This window comes from Falco naumanni, chromosome 7, assembly GCF_017639655.2.
Source record: "Falco naumanni isolate bFalNau1 chromosome 7, bFalNau1.pat, whole genome shotgun sequence".
In the NCBI taxonomy this organism is placed as follows: Eukaryota; Metazoa; Chordata; class Aves; order Falconiformes; family Falconidae; genus Falco; species Falco naumanni.
The window spans coordinates 1,597,204-1,611,977 of record NC_054060.1 but is presented as its reverse complement, the minus strand read 5'-3'; positions in this window follow the sequence as shown (position 1 = coordinate 1,611,977).

The window sequence follows — 14,774 nt, the reverse complement described above, 5'->3', positions numbered from 1 at the left end:
TTACTAGGTTAATTTGCCTCATAGCACCAGCAGGCAGGATGTGCATACAGAGATGGAGATAAATAAGCAAAAGTGTCCTTCCTGGTGTGACTCAGTAAGTCAGACACTGAGTAGAGCAATGAGATATCTCCAGGTCTGTTGTGCTGTCCCATGGTTGCATTGCTTCTCTGTCCTCTAATCCGAGAACGCTCAGGGAAGGCAAGTTGGTGGCTTAGGCTGTTGTTAAAGTAGCTCCTTTGTATAAATTTACATGTAGCCACAGCAGTGCAGAGCTCTGTGCCTGCTTGTCTCTGCTCCTTGACTTTAAGGTGGTTGAAGAGGATTTAAGAATATTTGCTGTTGATTGTACTGAATGTGTCTTAAAAAAATCATGAAATGAAAGCAAATCAGCACCCTTTTCGTGTCTTGCTTCTCATGCAGTTTCACTGAGCAGCCATTTCTAGTTTCAGTCTGACAATACAAATTGGTGGGGCATTTTTCCCTTCTACTGGCTGTCACGGGTATCGGGGGACAGCACAGCGAGGCACTCTCTGGATACCCCCTGAAGAACAGACTCCCTGGAGTGATGCAGTGCTGCAAGTGGAAGGGACAGATGGTGCTGGATTGCAGTTGGAGACTGCAATGCAGACTTTGTTATGCATTGCAGAGCCCAGCAGACCAAACACTATAGTCTTTTTTTCAAACAGGGCTCGACCCAAGCAGCGGTTTCGTGGAGAGAGCATGATACTGGGAAGTTTTCCACCTTCTCACATGGGGGAGGGAAGCAAAGCAAAGGGGTGATCCCTTGTCATTGGTGCAGTGCGTGCTACAAAGCAACAAGGAGACAGGGATGAGAAGTGCTTCTCCATCTTTACGCAGGAGTAAACGGTTGTGCTCCTTGGGAACCACACTGACAGTTCTTCCTCTTACTCTGAAGTGCCTACAGATGATCCATCTCTGAAATTTCACATTAATCTTTCCTCACTGCACAGGTCAGCAGGGGTGATCTGGAAGTGGAAATTCCTGTAGGATGGAGCAGTGTTCTAGACTTACTCTGGATGTATGCAAGGGGCAGGTTGCTGTGCAGAGTTAAAGGAGGACAGCTGTTGGGTTGCTGAAGACTTCTGTTCTCCTTTGCTCCTCTACACTATCCCACCCTATGTCTCATCTGCTGGGTAGCATCCTTCTCTTAGGCTCTTTGTATATGACCAGATAAGCTAAAAAAGACGTGTGAGTAGGGCACACTGGTCCACTGAAGAAGAATTTGTGTGTGAACTACAGGAATGTAGGGCCATCTGAGGCAGAGTTAACAGAGGTGGGTGGACTAGTCAGAGAGGGAGCATGCTGTGTTGTGTCTGGGTAGAGCATCCCACTCACTTGTAGTGAGTTTATGCAGTGACTTGCTGCCTTGCTTGTAACTAGTGCTGAGGCTCTGGGTCCTGCATGAGGAGGAGAGGGGTACCCAGTGTACACAGAGATTCTACTTACTCTGCCTCCTAGATGAACACGACATTTATGCATTAGTGTAACTGAGTGAGTGCAGGGATAAGTGGTCACTTCCTGAGTTCACAGCGAGCCTCTCCATTTCTTCCCCTGCAATTGCCCATGCTCTGCATGAATTCATCACTCACCCTGCAGTGAGGAGAGAGCAGCCTTCTCTAAGGCTGCAGTGCTGTAAAACAGCCAGCCACTCATCAGTTCCAGATCAATGCTAGTCATGAGTCTGTGGGCTTGAGAGCCAGTGGTTTGAAGTGCCTGCATCATTCTGGCTCAGCCGCAGACTACTCTGGCATCCTCCTCCAGACCTGAAACAAGTGCATTGGGGACTACAGCCGGGCAAACAACCTAAAGAAAAAAGAAACAAGAAGAAAAACAATCTAATGAACTCATGTTCACTGGAGTACAAAAATAAGCTTAATTCCAAATGTAGCAGTTTCATTTGCATTATCCATTTTGCATGAGTGGTCCAACGAATGAATTTACCAGTAGGGCAGAATATAAATAGAGTTTTTTTGAAGTGTCTGCCGTATCTACCCTGCAGTAGGAAGCTTGATTGCAATACAGGAAGGCATACACGCACTGATTCGAGCCTAGCTTGCCTGAATATTATCTTACAGACTTCAGTGTCTGGTAGTTACCAGTCCATAAGCAGAGATCCAGGAGGGCTGGCATGGTCTGTGTCTGAAGCTGTACTGCCAGGGTTAGAACAAACATGGATACTCCAGCCATGCCTTGTTCATACACCGGGAAGCGCTCGTCGTCTTGGCCTTTGAACCACTCCAATAGATCTTCAGGGTATCTGGATTGGCCAGTGATTCTTAACTGTGTGAACGTGGTGGAGGCACATTGTGACTCTCAGAGTCAGGGGCTGGGCCTTCATGCTGCTGTCTGAGAAGGTGTTCAGAGAAAGCAGACTGAACATTAACATCCTACAAACCTTATCCCAAGGTCACCCAGCAGAAAGAATAAAAGCAGAATAATACTGTGTAACCCACATACTCAATCAAATTGAACCAATGCAGTTCAGATTGTGAGTTAGGAAAAAACCAATTTATTTATTTATTTATGTTTTGCTAGGCAAAAATGATTGATTCTCCCCCCCCCCCCCCCCCAGCAATTTGCTGAGCTTTCCCTATTTTATGCACAGCATCTACCCCCATGCTAGGAAGCAGTGACCTATATTTAAGATCAAACTATTTTGACTTATGAACAAGGAACATTTTTTGCGACAACAGTAAAATCCTGCTCCTATAAATTGATTTCCAAATAGCACATAGGCTAAGATAACAAAAATATTTTGATTTCAGAATCTATGTGAGGAATTATGGGAAAGGAACTAACTGGTATTGATATACATCACAATGATAAAATTATTGTGAGAGGATTTTATCAGATTTTTGTTAGAAAAAAAATTATAGTTTTCAAATTTTGCAGCTGAAACCTGAAGAAAAGGACAATTTGGTGATTTTCAAACTATTATGTCAGTGAAAACTTGGAAACTACCCTGAATGCTGTCCTTCTCTTCCCTTGAGTTTCCATATCACATAGAAGTTTTAGAATGGAGGGAATGTATCTTCTCAGGTCTTTTACTGGGCACAGATTACATCATCTGAAAGATGACATCACTTCTAAGAAGATTCAGAGATATTCAGAAAATTGATTCAAAGGCTAGAGGGTTTATGTGGAAAGACTAGGAGAGGGCTTCCAAAGACCATGAGAATATGGTTCCCAATTGATTTTCATTTTGATTTGAACAGCTAATTCCCTTTTTGTTTGACCTATTTGTAGCCTTCCTTAAATTAAATTAAAATAACATGGCTAGTAGCCTGGGGGATGTAATGTGAGGCCAAATCCATAACTGGATCCTGAGAGGGGAGGAGCTGGGCAAAACGATTGTTCTCAAGCAGCACAGCAGGGTCCCATTCCATAAGCAGTTCAAAATAGCTTAGCAGATTTTTTATCAATATTTTTTGCAATTCTGTCATGTTAAACAGCAAGGCAGACCCCTGAGAGTAACTGATTAAAACCTCTGACCACCCTTGAGTAAAATCAGACTCAATAAACACTGGTATTGTGGTGGTGGGATGGGTGGGGGTGGGGAATGGGCTGGATTTCTGCCTAAATTTGCATTACCTCATTTCTGAAGGTGGCATTAGCATGCATTTGTCTTTAATGTCATTACAGGAGCTTATTGGAATCATAATGCAAGTTACAGTGATTTTCATTCTCACTGCACAGTGACCCAAAACGCAAGCATCTTTCCCTTTTTAGTAAAAATCCTGGCCGTACTGAAGTTGATGGCAAAAAAATCTTGTTGCCATATTAGAAGGTTGTTCAAGATTTTACCACAGCCTTTTACATTGAACTGTGCTCACCTATGCAGCACATCCTTGCAGAGGGATGACAGACAACAGAAGGAAACAGATGTTCTCCATTCCTGTGCAGACATTGCATTTTCCCTCACTTGCCCGTGGGCAGCTAGTGATCCATCCCCTGCCCTGTTTCAGGAGAAAGAAATCTAAAGAAGTTTTTTTGGTGGAATTCTGCTTTAGCAGGAAGTTCTACTGCTGTAATTCAAATTAAGCTTCCCACCTGGGCAATGGGAATACAGTTTCAAAGACAGTATCAGAAAAAATAGGTTATAATGAATTATAAGGAGCCAGGCAAATATTTGAATAGCTGCACAGCTCCAGAGTTTGGAGTTTGCCGTAAAAAGGAAAAAGCCTTTTATGTTTTTTTACAGTCACCTTCTGGCAGTGCTTAATGTGTCTTCTGTCAACAGGATGGTATGATAGGGGGAATAGATGGCTTGAGGGGCTGGGATTAGGGCACAGAGCCATTTGTCTCTAGGTCAGTAGTTCAGATCCAGCTTGTAGCAAGTGAAGGTCACTTGCTGTCTCATGGATGTTTTTTCTCTGATCTGTTCTTAGTACACAGGTGCCTGTGTGACAGAATCATCTGGGGGACTGGCCCAGGTAAGCCTCAGGCTCCCTCTGGCAGCAGCAATGGGGTTAAATTCCCCCACACACCTGAGGTGGAGTCCCCACTGGCTAGGGTTTAAGGCATGTTAATAAGAGGGTCTTGCCTGTGCCCAGCCCCTGGTTCTCTGTGTCACAAGGGCTGTCAGTCTGGGTTTTATGCTGGAATGGAATTATAAAGGTTTTCAAAAGAGACAGGCTGATCTCCTGATGATCTCTAATGACTGTGATAGCTGGTTGCTGCTCCAGCCTTTCATTTTCCTCTTCCCTCAGACTCCTCCTAGCCTACTCCTTACGTGTCCCTTCACTGGACACTGGTAAGTTTGCCTTTCTCTTGGGGAGCTCACGTCTCTCTGTTTCTCTGCCAGTACCAGCTGCCTGCAGCTCAGTGCCCTTATCTTGCCAGCTGCCTGTCATTTTTCTTCACGCTATTGTTTTTGGAGGGGGGGGTGGGTGTCTGGCAGGCTTTATTATTGCTGTTGTGTTACAATAACAGAGGGTCCTCAAAGGAGAAATGCTGGAGTCTGGCATGAGGATTCCTCCTGCAATCAGTGTCATTTTGTTAAATTTAATACTGTGGAGGCTATACACTTTATTGATGGGGCACGCTCCAGCTGCAGCAATGTAGGAACCCTGGGCCCTCAGCATATTGACACAGCCTGCTGTGTTGCTGTTGTATAGGTGACATATGAGTTGTGACCTACATCAAGTGTGTTTGTAACAGGAAGAGGTGTCTTGACAACCCCGTATGCTGATTGCAAAGCTTAAGGAAAACTTCCAGGAGCCTTCTAAATCGTAGAAAAAGCCTGTGAGCTTGGGAACCAGCAAGGGCAGCACCCAGTTCCTGTAGATGTGTGGGAACACAGATTCACACCTCAGTAGGACTGTGCCCCATAGAAGAAGCACTGTGAAGGCCAGCCTGGAAGGGCTGTGCCCTCTCTGGAGCTGGAATTGAACACCTCAGGCTGTGTGTGTGCCCAAACCAGCCTGCACACCCTTGTGTTAATAGGTCATATGGTCTGTATGTAACATACGCATGTATAGTGCTGATGTTAGGGACAGCCAATACAGCTTTTGAAGCCATTCAGAGGGAGATTCCTGTTACCATTTGGCTTGCTGATCCAGTTCCCAATCTGTTCTTGTCTTTTAGCAGTATGAGAATCATGATCTGCCAAACTCGCCCTATACAAAGGCCACTGTGTCTAAGGCACATTACCCTTGGCAAGTGTTAGCAAATTAATTGCTCCTCTCATTGAAGCTTCTTCCAAGAAGGCACTATTGATTGCATTTATATCAAGTGAAAAACTTTAATGAGGTAGCTGAAGAGACCAACATTTCCTCGCCTCACTTTTTTGTATTTAGAAAGACAGAGTTGGAAAGGAATGTACCAAATCCATAAGTTGTGTGAATAAAGCAGGACCTTGGCCCAAATAGGACCATGGGAAAAAAATCAAGTTAGTTAGTGGGGGAGGAAGAAAAGGGGAATCTGGAGTGTAAGGAGGAGCATGCCACCATGGAGTTGATTTTTGCCAAGAGAGACTGAAATCAGTTACTTCATCTCCCCACAGAGCATCCTCATGGGCTCTGAGCCAGTCACTGAGCAAGGGGAAGTGCCAGATGGGGACCTGAACAGCTGCTTCTGCTGGAGCAAAAGGGAGAGCAAATCTCTGCGGTAGGAAGAGAAAAATACCCCAGTCACTGGCATCATTAAGGGTTTAGATTCTGGAAATTAATCTGTATCTGGAGTTCTTCAGATATGTGTGTGGTTTCTTCTGTCTGTTTTGCTTTGCTTGTCTCCCCCCTCGAAGCTGGTGAGCACTCTGAGGCACCACTGCACACCAGAGGAATCCACAGTAATGGGTACCTACCCAGTCCATTTTATTCTAGTAAGTGGATAGGGCTGGTGAGAGAGAACAACCAATTATCCGTACACTTCATGGTCTGTAGACACAACACCCTGTGGCAAGTGCTGTTGTGGTGTGGAGCTCAAGGCAGAGCAGAAGCCTGAATCCCTCTCCCAGGCAAAGCTCACTAACTGGGATGGTGTGCAGTGTTCAGACCTCAGGCTCCAGCACCACTGCTAGATAATACTGTGAGTTGAAGAATTCATATGCATTGCCATGCAAACAAGGTAGCTGAAGGCAAGCTCTTGTTCTCAAAGGTTCTGTGCACTTTGGAAGAGGGATAGGGTAATGTCAGCCGTGCAGAAAGGTCAGGACCCATCCTGCCAGCAGGGCTGCATGAGAGCTTGGCTGGCTGGAAGGGCCTGACCCTGACCAGACTGGCTGGGGAAAGAAGGAACGCTCTTCCACAGGGCAGCAAAACCCGAGGCCAAGCTTTGCCTCTGAGCAGTTCTCACTTCCACTCTAGAGAAAAAGTTGCCAGCCTTTATGCAATACACTGTGTGTGGGGAACCAGAGCTGGAAAGCCCGAGCCCTGAGAACGTTGCTAATGTAATGCAAAACAGCCTTACTTTCCCTACTAGTTTGAGGTGAAAGGAGGATGAAGTCTTTCTCAGGAAGAACAAGCTTCACTCCTGAGCAAGGCACAGAGAGAAGTGAAGGTTTAATGGGCAAGGGCCTTATTGATGAAGTTATTTTCTGAGCGCCGCTGCGAAAAGAGCTGTTTCAAAGACAGTTTCAGGACATGCAATTATCCAGTTTGCCAGCTTAATGCATTCAACTTAACCTCATTTTTATGAAGCAGAAATCAATGTGCAAACTTTTTCAGGGCTGAGAGATGATACATTATTCTTGCTTCTCTCATAAGAATGCATATTTTTAAGCCTTCTCTACTTGAACTCCTCCCTCTCCCAGTTTTGATTAAGCAGGAATATCCCAAGGGCTAGAGGAGAGGGTGAGGCAATTTCCATATTCCCAGATTCACATTAGAATGAAAAATGTTTCTGAAATCTCTTTGCAATATATGGCCAAATTTTCCTTACTGTCTTCTTGGAAAAGGACTTGGAAGTACTTCTATGACTTCAGTACAAGAACCTTTTTATTCATTTCATTCAAGCAGCACTTCACCAGGGAAGAGTTCTAAAGTGCTGTTGACAGTGCTGATCTTCACCCCAGGTTTTCATTCCAGGGAATGTGTGTCCCCTGTTCTGTGCTCCTTCAGCATCTGTCACCTGCTTGATTCCAACATGGTCAGGGATAATTTGGTAACTATTCCTCCTTTGTGTCTTCCCTTCCTAAGCAAGTCTTGCAGAACAGCAGCTGCCAGAGCTGTGAGCTGGATAATGTCTGTCCAGAAGTTCCTCAACAAGAGTCTGCCATAAAATTGGAAAGAGTATGGTAACTGCCCTGCTTTTCATTAATATGCCTCCTCCCCTACCCCTGGCACTTCCTGAAGTGTGTTGCACCACACTGTGCAGGCCACCTTACCCATTGTGATTCGCTTACGTTCAAAAAAGTAAGTGCTTTACTTTTTTGATTCTTTCAGGTATATGTGAGTTATACCTCTCCCCCTCCCCACATCTGTGCCCTGTGACTGGGTTTTTTATCACGAAAGTTAAGAAGAACATTTCATTGGGGCCCCTTGTTTCAAGCTTTTCTTAGTGGATGGGTGGCACAACGGTCCCAAAGAGCAGAGCAGCCCCAGCCTGCCCCAAGGCTCCCCAAGCAAGTCACAGTATGTGACTCAGCAGTGCTGCCGTTGGATGCACTGCAGCATCAGAGGGACGGATGGTGGCAGCCAGCCACACACTGTGCAGTGTGCTGAGCTGGGTCAGCTGCAGAGGAGCCTGGGCCATGCAGCGCTCTCGGTTCTTGCCTCAGTGGTTCTCTACATGATCTGGTTGGTCAAGGGCAGAATGCAAGGGTATATGTGTGCATATACAGAGGGAAAGGGGAATGAGGACTGTGGACTTTGGCTTTTTAATCTAAAGAGAAATCTGTATCCCCTGATAATGTAAAATAGCAATGGTGGCCCTATGTACTTTGGCATAGCCATGTAGCAGGCAGTTACCTGCTGAACTGCTGGTGATTTTATCTTTGCCTTTTGCTCATCCAGTATTTATGAGGGAGGAGCCAGAAATCAGGGAGGGCCTGATCATGGGAAACATCCTGCCTTTCATGACAGCTGGAAAAAGAAAGTAAGAGATGTGATCTGAAAACAGAAACACCAGAATTACTATTCTAGCTTCCTTCTGTGCTTGGGATAAGCCACATGACTGTAGTCCCACAATGCTCCTTTCCATAAAACGAAGGTAATAATGTAGTCACCTCACAGATCTTAAACAGCTGCAGTTCATTCACACTTCTGAGGTGCCGTTAGGCCTGGGATCTGCTCCAACATAGACCCTGAGCAATCCCATGGAGATACGTTATAAACATACAGTTTTCTGCTAGGTACACTTTGGCAGGTCCTGCCCCCAGGGCTGGTGGGATGCTGTTCCTACTCTTCTCTAGAAACAGAAACCTAACCCAGTGTGGGATATATATCTTTATTTTAGCACACCCTACTGTTCCATGTGGCTTTTCATTATTCTGTGATGTATTAATATCCTCTCCCTTGAGCTGCTGACTTGGGATCATCAAGGCAGATGAGCATAGAAGAGGATGGTATCATGGTTACTCTGTGTCTTTGATCCCTGAGGGTTAGGAAAGGAGAAATTTGGGGAGTATGTTTCTCAGGTTTGGATCCAGCCAGGATGGATCATCAAGAAAGTATGACAATCTGTGCAGTGTGTAAATGGATTTGGAGTAGGAAGAGCCTGATCTGAGGGGAAATCCTGAGGTAAGGAGTGAGTCAGGTGTGGGCCAGGAGCTGAAGATGGCTAGAAACAAATTGGAAAAGAAGGAACTTGGTGCAGTACTAGTGGGGGAGAGGGCAGTAACACTGTGGGCAGTGAGCTCAGGGAGAAGTCGTTCTGCAAAACACTGCCTAGTGCTGGGGTGGGCACAGAGCCATACCCGAGAGAGAAGCTGGGAGTCTGCCCTTGTGTAGGATCACTTTAGGTCTGGCTCCACTTGTATGGTGGAGCCTGTGGAGGGTGAACTTTGAGAGAACCTCTCTCTGTGCTGGCAGTGACAAGCAATCAAACAAGCAGCAGTAGTCCTTTGTTGTAAACACTGTGAAGAAACTGTGAGGATAATGTCCCTTAAAGCAGCTGACAGGCCTACTCTTCCTCAAGTCCCTGGAGGGGGTGGAGAGCAGTTAAGACAGCAGCTGTGTTTGGTTGTTCCCCCCCCCCCTCCCCCCCCCCCCCCCCCCCCATTTATAGTTTTTTTTTTTTTCACCCAGCAACTGCCGGGTGTTAATTCCTCTTGATTTGCCATGTCTCAGCGTAGCCCAATTTGGAGAGGCTGTCCCTCGAATAGGGTTGATTAGACTCCTCTCCAGTATGCATCACCCAAACATCCACTAATTCTACTTTATCCCAACAGAGTGCCTGGCTTTTCAGATGCTACAAAGAATTAAGCTGAAATTGTGTAGTTAATTATTTAACCTTGGTGCAGCCAAAGTCCAGAGTCTTCTGTCAGGGCCCAGCAATGATCACCAATGAAAGGTCCTGAACAGATAAATAACTTGCAGTCATCCTCTTATCACTAGCACCCAAAATCCTTCCTGTCTACTGGGCTCAGCTCTAACTGGTTTCTGCAAGTAGCAGGGTGTACCTAGGGGAGATGAGACATGTCAAGAGTGACTGTCAGTGAGAAGGCTCCTCCCTTTCAGTGCTAGAAGGGTGCAGCATCCCCCTAAATTCACCACACTTACAAATCTTCCATGAAAAACACGAGTGGTGGTTGGTCAGGGGAACTGTGCCTCTGCTACAGTAGAAAGTTGTTACAGCACATCACAGAGGTCAGAAAAGTTTGGGAGCAGCCCTGACAAATGGTTTGGCTGGCAGAGCCTTATCATGGCCCTTACCTGCCCTTACATGCCATAGGGATATCTGAAGAGACCATCTAGAGAAAGCCTAGCCAGCTGCATACCTCCCAGGGCTCCCTGCATGCTGGCAGTACCACCACGGCTGGAAGGGAATATTCTGGTGGGTTTGTGTAAATGTATTGTAATGCCCTGGTAAACTTCAGGTATCACATGAGCCCAGCACTTCTTCGCTCTCCCTATATCTCCATCCCTGCCTTGTGTTAGAGCATCCATGGGAGATGCAAAGTGGAGCTACTAATGAGTCATAGGGAGCTTGTGCTGATCACCTTCCTCTCTATTTCCATATTACTCTTTCATGCACAGAAAGGTTAAAAAGGGCTGTCATTTGCATACAGGTGGAGAGAGGAAAAAAATACATGTGATTCGGGTTGATTGTGCCTTCTCCAGCAGACTCTTCCCCCTCCCTACAGGCCTGGCCTGTGGGTGAGCCTTGCTCCTCTGCACTCCGAGCGCTTCTTCAAATGTCTATTCCCTGTCAGGATGCACAGACATCCAACCAACTGCCTTTTTCAGTTTATAAATCAAGCTTGTAGCTATGAGGAAGGGTAGGTAAGAACTTTTCCTTTCAGCTGTCTTCCCTTCAGACTTGAAAGACATGTTTGTTTTTTGTCTGCAGCATAATGCAGACCCAATCCAACTCTGGAATGTGAAAGAAATATCGAAGAAGGCTGGCAGGGTGGGAGGAAGGCAAAATGAGGAGCGCTTCTGTGAAATGAGACAGTAGAAATGAGAGATGGGGAAGGCCTGCTGCATCATGTAGTCTGTCCTGGCACAGAATTATCTGTTTGATCTTGAAGGGCTGTTGTCAGATAAAATTTTCCATGTGTCAAGCAGCCATACCTTGTCACTTTTTTTGAGATGTTCATCTTGCAGCATTGTCTTGTATACTGTGCAGGGGATTGATTACTTTCCAATGCAGTAGATTGCCATGCTTAGCTAGGGTCTGACTCTGCCTTGGCCCACAGAGAGCAAGTGGGACAGAAAGTGGAGAGCTGGTCTCTGCTGTTGCCAGGGGCAAGAGATTGGTTTCTCCATCATGGAAAGCAAAAGGAGAGATCGATCTCATATCCACTATGAGGAGGAGAGGCCAGCATGTAGCAGTGAACAGATGCTGCTCCGTCTTGCTTTGCTGCCTAAAACAGTGTGCCCCATGAGTGTATGTGTGTAGAGTGCAGCTATGCTTCAGGGGAACTTGAGGAATCCTTCCTGGAGTTTCTCTCATGACCCATAGCCATAACATTGCTGGAGATTAGATAAATGCACATGATGTTGATGCTTCTCATATACAGACTTTTTGCCCCTCTACTTGCCCTCTCCAAGGTCGTTGTAGCAGCTGGCAGGGAAGGAAGAACACAGCCCACTTTAGGAAGATGGAAAAAGCCCCTTAAGTTTCCACCCTGGCTCACTGTGAGTGCTGGGAATGCAGACTAGAGGTCTGGAGCCAGACTGGAACACGTTCCTCTGGCCTTTACCCTCTCTCTCCTCCCCCCTTTCTGAGACACTGCATGCCGCAAGCTCCTACAGTAGATGGTTCCTTTAAAAGGAACCTTATCACAAAACACTCTCCCCTTATCTGCAGCCTTCAGATGTGGACGTGCTGCACAGAGTGCTGACTGGAGACCTGCAGCAGCTGGCAGCAGCTTTCCATCGGCTGCTGAGAAGAGGAAGCTCTCTGGACCTCCCTCCTAGGCTGTCTGCAGCAGTGCATCTGCTAAACCAGTCAGGCACGGTCATGGGAGAGGCATCCCTCCTCCCCTTAAAGATTCACTAGCATTGCAGAAAAATGCATATGTATCTCTGCTGACTTTGCTCTAGGCTGGGTATCAATAGCACCATGAAGGGGAGACCTCACATGTCAGGGCAGGATCATACCCCCACTGAAAAGCCATGGGCCTCAGCGAGGTTTGCATAGCCCCAGTGGAGGCTTGTACTGCTTCATGTTCCCTGCTCTTTGTATTCAAGCAAACCTACCACTGTGTTCTACAAATGCAGCAAGCTCCTGAGAGTGGAAGTGTTTGACTGCTCTGCTATTTCCTTGCCTGATAAATGTTGCCCCAGCCTAAGCCATTGCTAACTGCAGGATGTGCTGCTCATTTCAGCCTTTCCTTCCCTACCCCTGCAGCCTCTGGCCAGCAGCAGCAGCGGACAGAGGGAAAGCAGCCTCAGAGCCCAGCATTTGACCCTGATCAACTAATGGGGGTGAGGGAGGGAAGAAAAGCCAGTACTACAATCAGTCATTTGAGCGAAGCAGTGCCTGTTTTGATTAGCTAGCAATTTTTTCTGATCGTTTGGAGGAAAAGTTGCCTGCATGTGTTCCCTCCTTCCTGGGGAAGATGTGAGCTGTAGGACACCACCCCAATACTTCCTGTTCTGTTTTGGAAGCAGGGAGAAACTATTCTGTGGAGAGATCTTTTAAGTAGAAGAGGCAGGAGAGGATATTTCCACAATGACTGAAGTAGAAAGACCAAGCTAAAAGGGATGGAGCATATTGGAGAGAGCATATTTTGTTCCAGACAAGTCATTTCCTCAGCATGAGGTCTGGGCATCAGCGCCCCACACAGTGGCTTCTTGCTCCCATCACTTGTTTGCAAATGGTCCAGAGCTTACCCTGTCTGACAGCTACAACCAGCTCCTTGCCTCTAAGCCTGGCAGTTCAGTGCACTGTGGGTTGCTTTTTGGAGCCGGGAAGGTGGTAAGGTTGCACTGATGCGCCAGCTTAATTGACAGCTGGCACAGAAAAGAGATGTGCTGATGGATGGGAGGCAGCTGCCAACTCCAGATGCCAGCACTGGCATCCGGAAAGTGGCAGGAGAAAGGGCCAGGAGCAAGCCGGTGTGGCGGTGGGGAAACAAGCTTGGGACATAACCATGTGAGGGGGGTTAGCACATAACTGTCTTGAAAGCCTAGAAAATGTGGCAGACCAGGTGGCTGGCTGGGAGGCTTGACTGCAAGGGCAGCATAGTGCTCCGAGTCCTTGGTCCGCAGCCTCCTGGGAGCAGGACAGCAAGCTGTGCACTTTTCTGCTTACTGCTGGAAAGACTTGAAGCCAGGTGCGAAGGGCTAAGCTCCCCGCAGCTGGTAATTACAGGAGAGCAATGTCAGCCAGTTCACAGGCTGACCAGGGAGAGATCTTGATTCCTGGAGCGGTGGCAGCTGGAGGTCATCTGTGGTCATCAGTTATAGTGGAGACATCCTTTCATCTTGCATACATGGGTATATTTGTGTGTACAGGGCTGACAACTTAGCAAAGGCCAGCTGGCTTGCTGGAGGGTGATGGGACATACTGGCCAGACGCTTGTCTTTGTGGTTGGCCTGTCCTGTCCATGGCTGTCACTGCTGGTCTTCCCTTTATGTCATTTGCAATGACAAGAGTTTGACAGGTCACCTTGGGTGTACTGAATCGGAGTGAAGAGAGGCTGGGTTGGGCACATCCAGATGCAATCGCAGCTGCTCACAGAAGCCTCCTGTACTCCATATCAGCCCTGTTTTCTGGTGCCCTAAATGATGTGGCTTCCTACGTTTCCATTAGCAAAGTAATGCTGCTAAAAGATCCTTACAATCAGTATTTTCCCTTGATGTTCAATTTAGGGTTTTCTGTAATTGCATCTCAATACATTCTACTCCATACCCCTCACCTCATCCCTAATGATCCTCAACACTTTCCCCCTCAACTTCTCAACTTGACATGCAGCAGATCTGAAGAAGAGACAATTGCCAAGTTCTTTCTCATTAGACTTGTCAGAAGTGTTTGCATCCTCCATGATATTTAGTCTACATATGAGAGATGGGATCTATAACGAAATCCTGACAGATCATTTCTTGTCTCTGTGGTAGGGAGAGTTACATAGCTCAGATTCAAATACCACTCATTTGTTAAAAATTAGGGCACCAGTCTAATCCTTCCAGAGATTGAGGTGCCTGGGGTTTTAGGGAGATCCAAATTAATAACTGGGATATCAGACATCTGTTCCTGACTCCCTTCCATTTTCAGTCTTCCCACTGGGGGTTGTGAAATATTTGATCCCTCAGATTAATTTGTTTACTGTTCTTCAGAGTGCCCACACCCATCTGCATGCTTCAGAGCAAATTCTCTTGAGGAAGTTGCCAGTTCGTAGGTGGTCACGAAGAGGAACGTCACTGCAATTCCCCTGTCTTGCTAGCTGCCCACCATGTGCACAAAAGTCTGAACTATGATGGTGCTGTGAACCCAACAGATATTCTTGTAAGTTTAATGAAAGGAGGCAAAATCTTGTTTTGTGAGATTTCAACTGTATCAGACATGGAACTGGGAAATCAGATCCCATGGTTCTGAATTCATGATAAGCCCTAAACTGACGGAGCAGGCTCATGCCTGGTTTTCCCACTCAGGCTTTGAAATCTTAAGACATCAAGTTTGATGCCATGCATTTGCTTCATCCC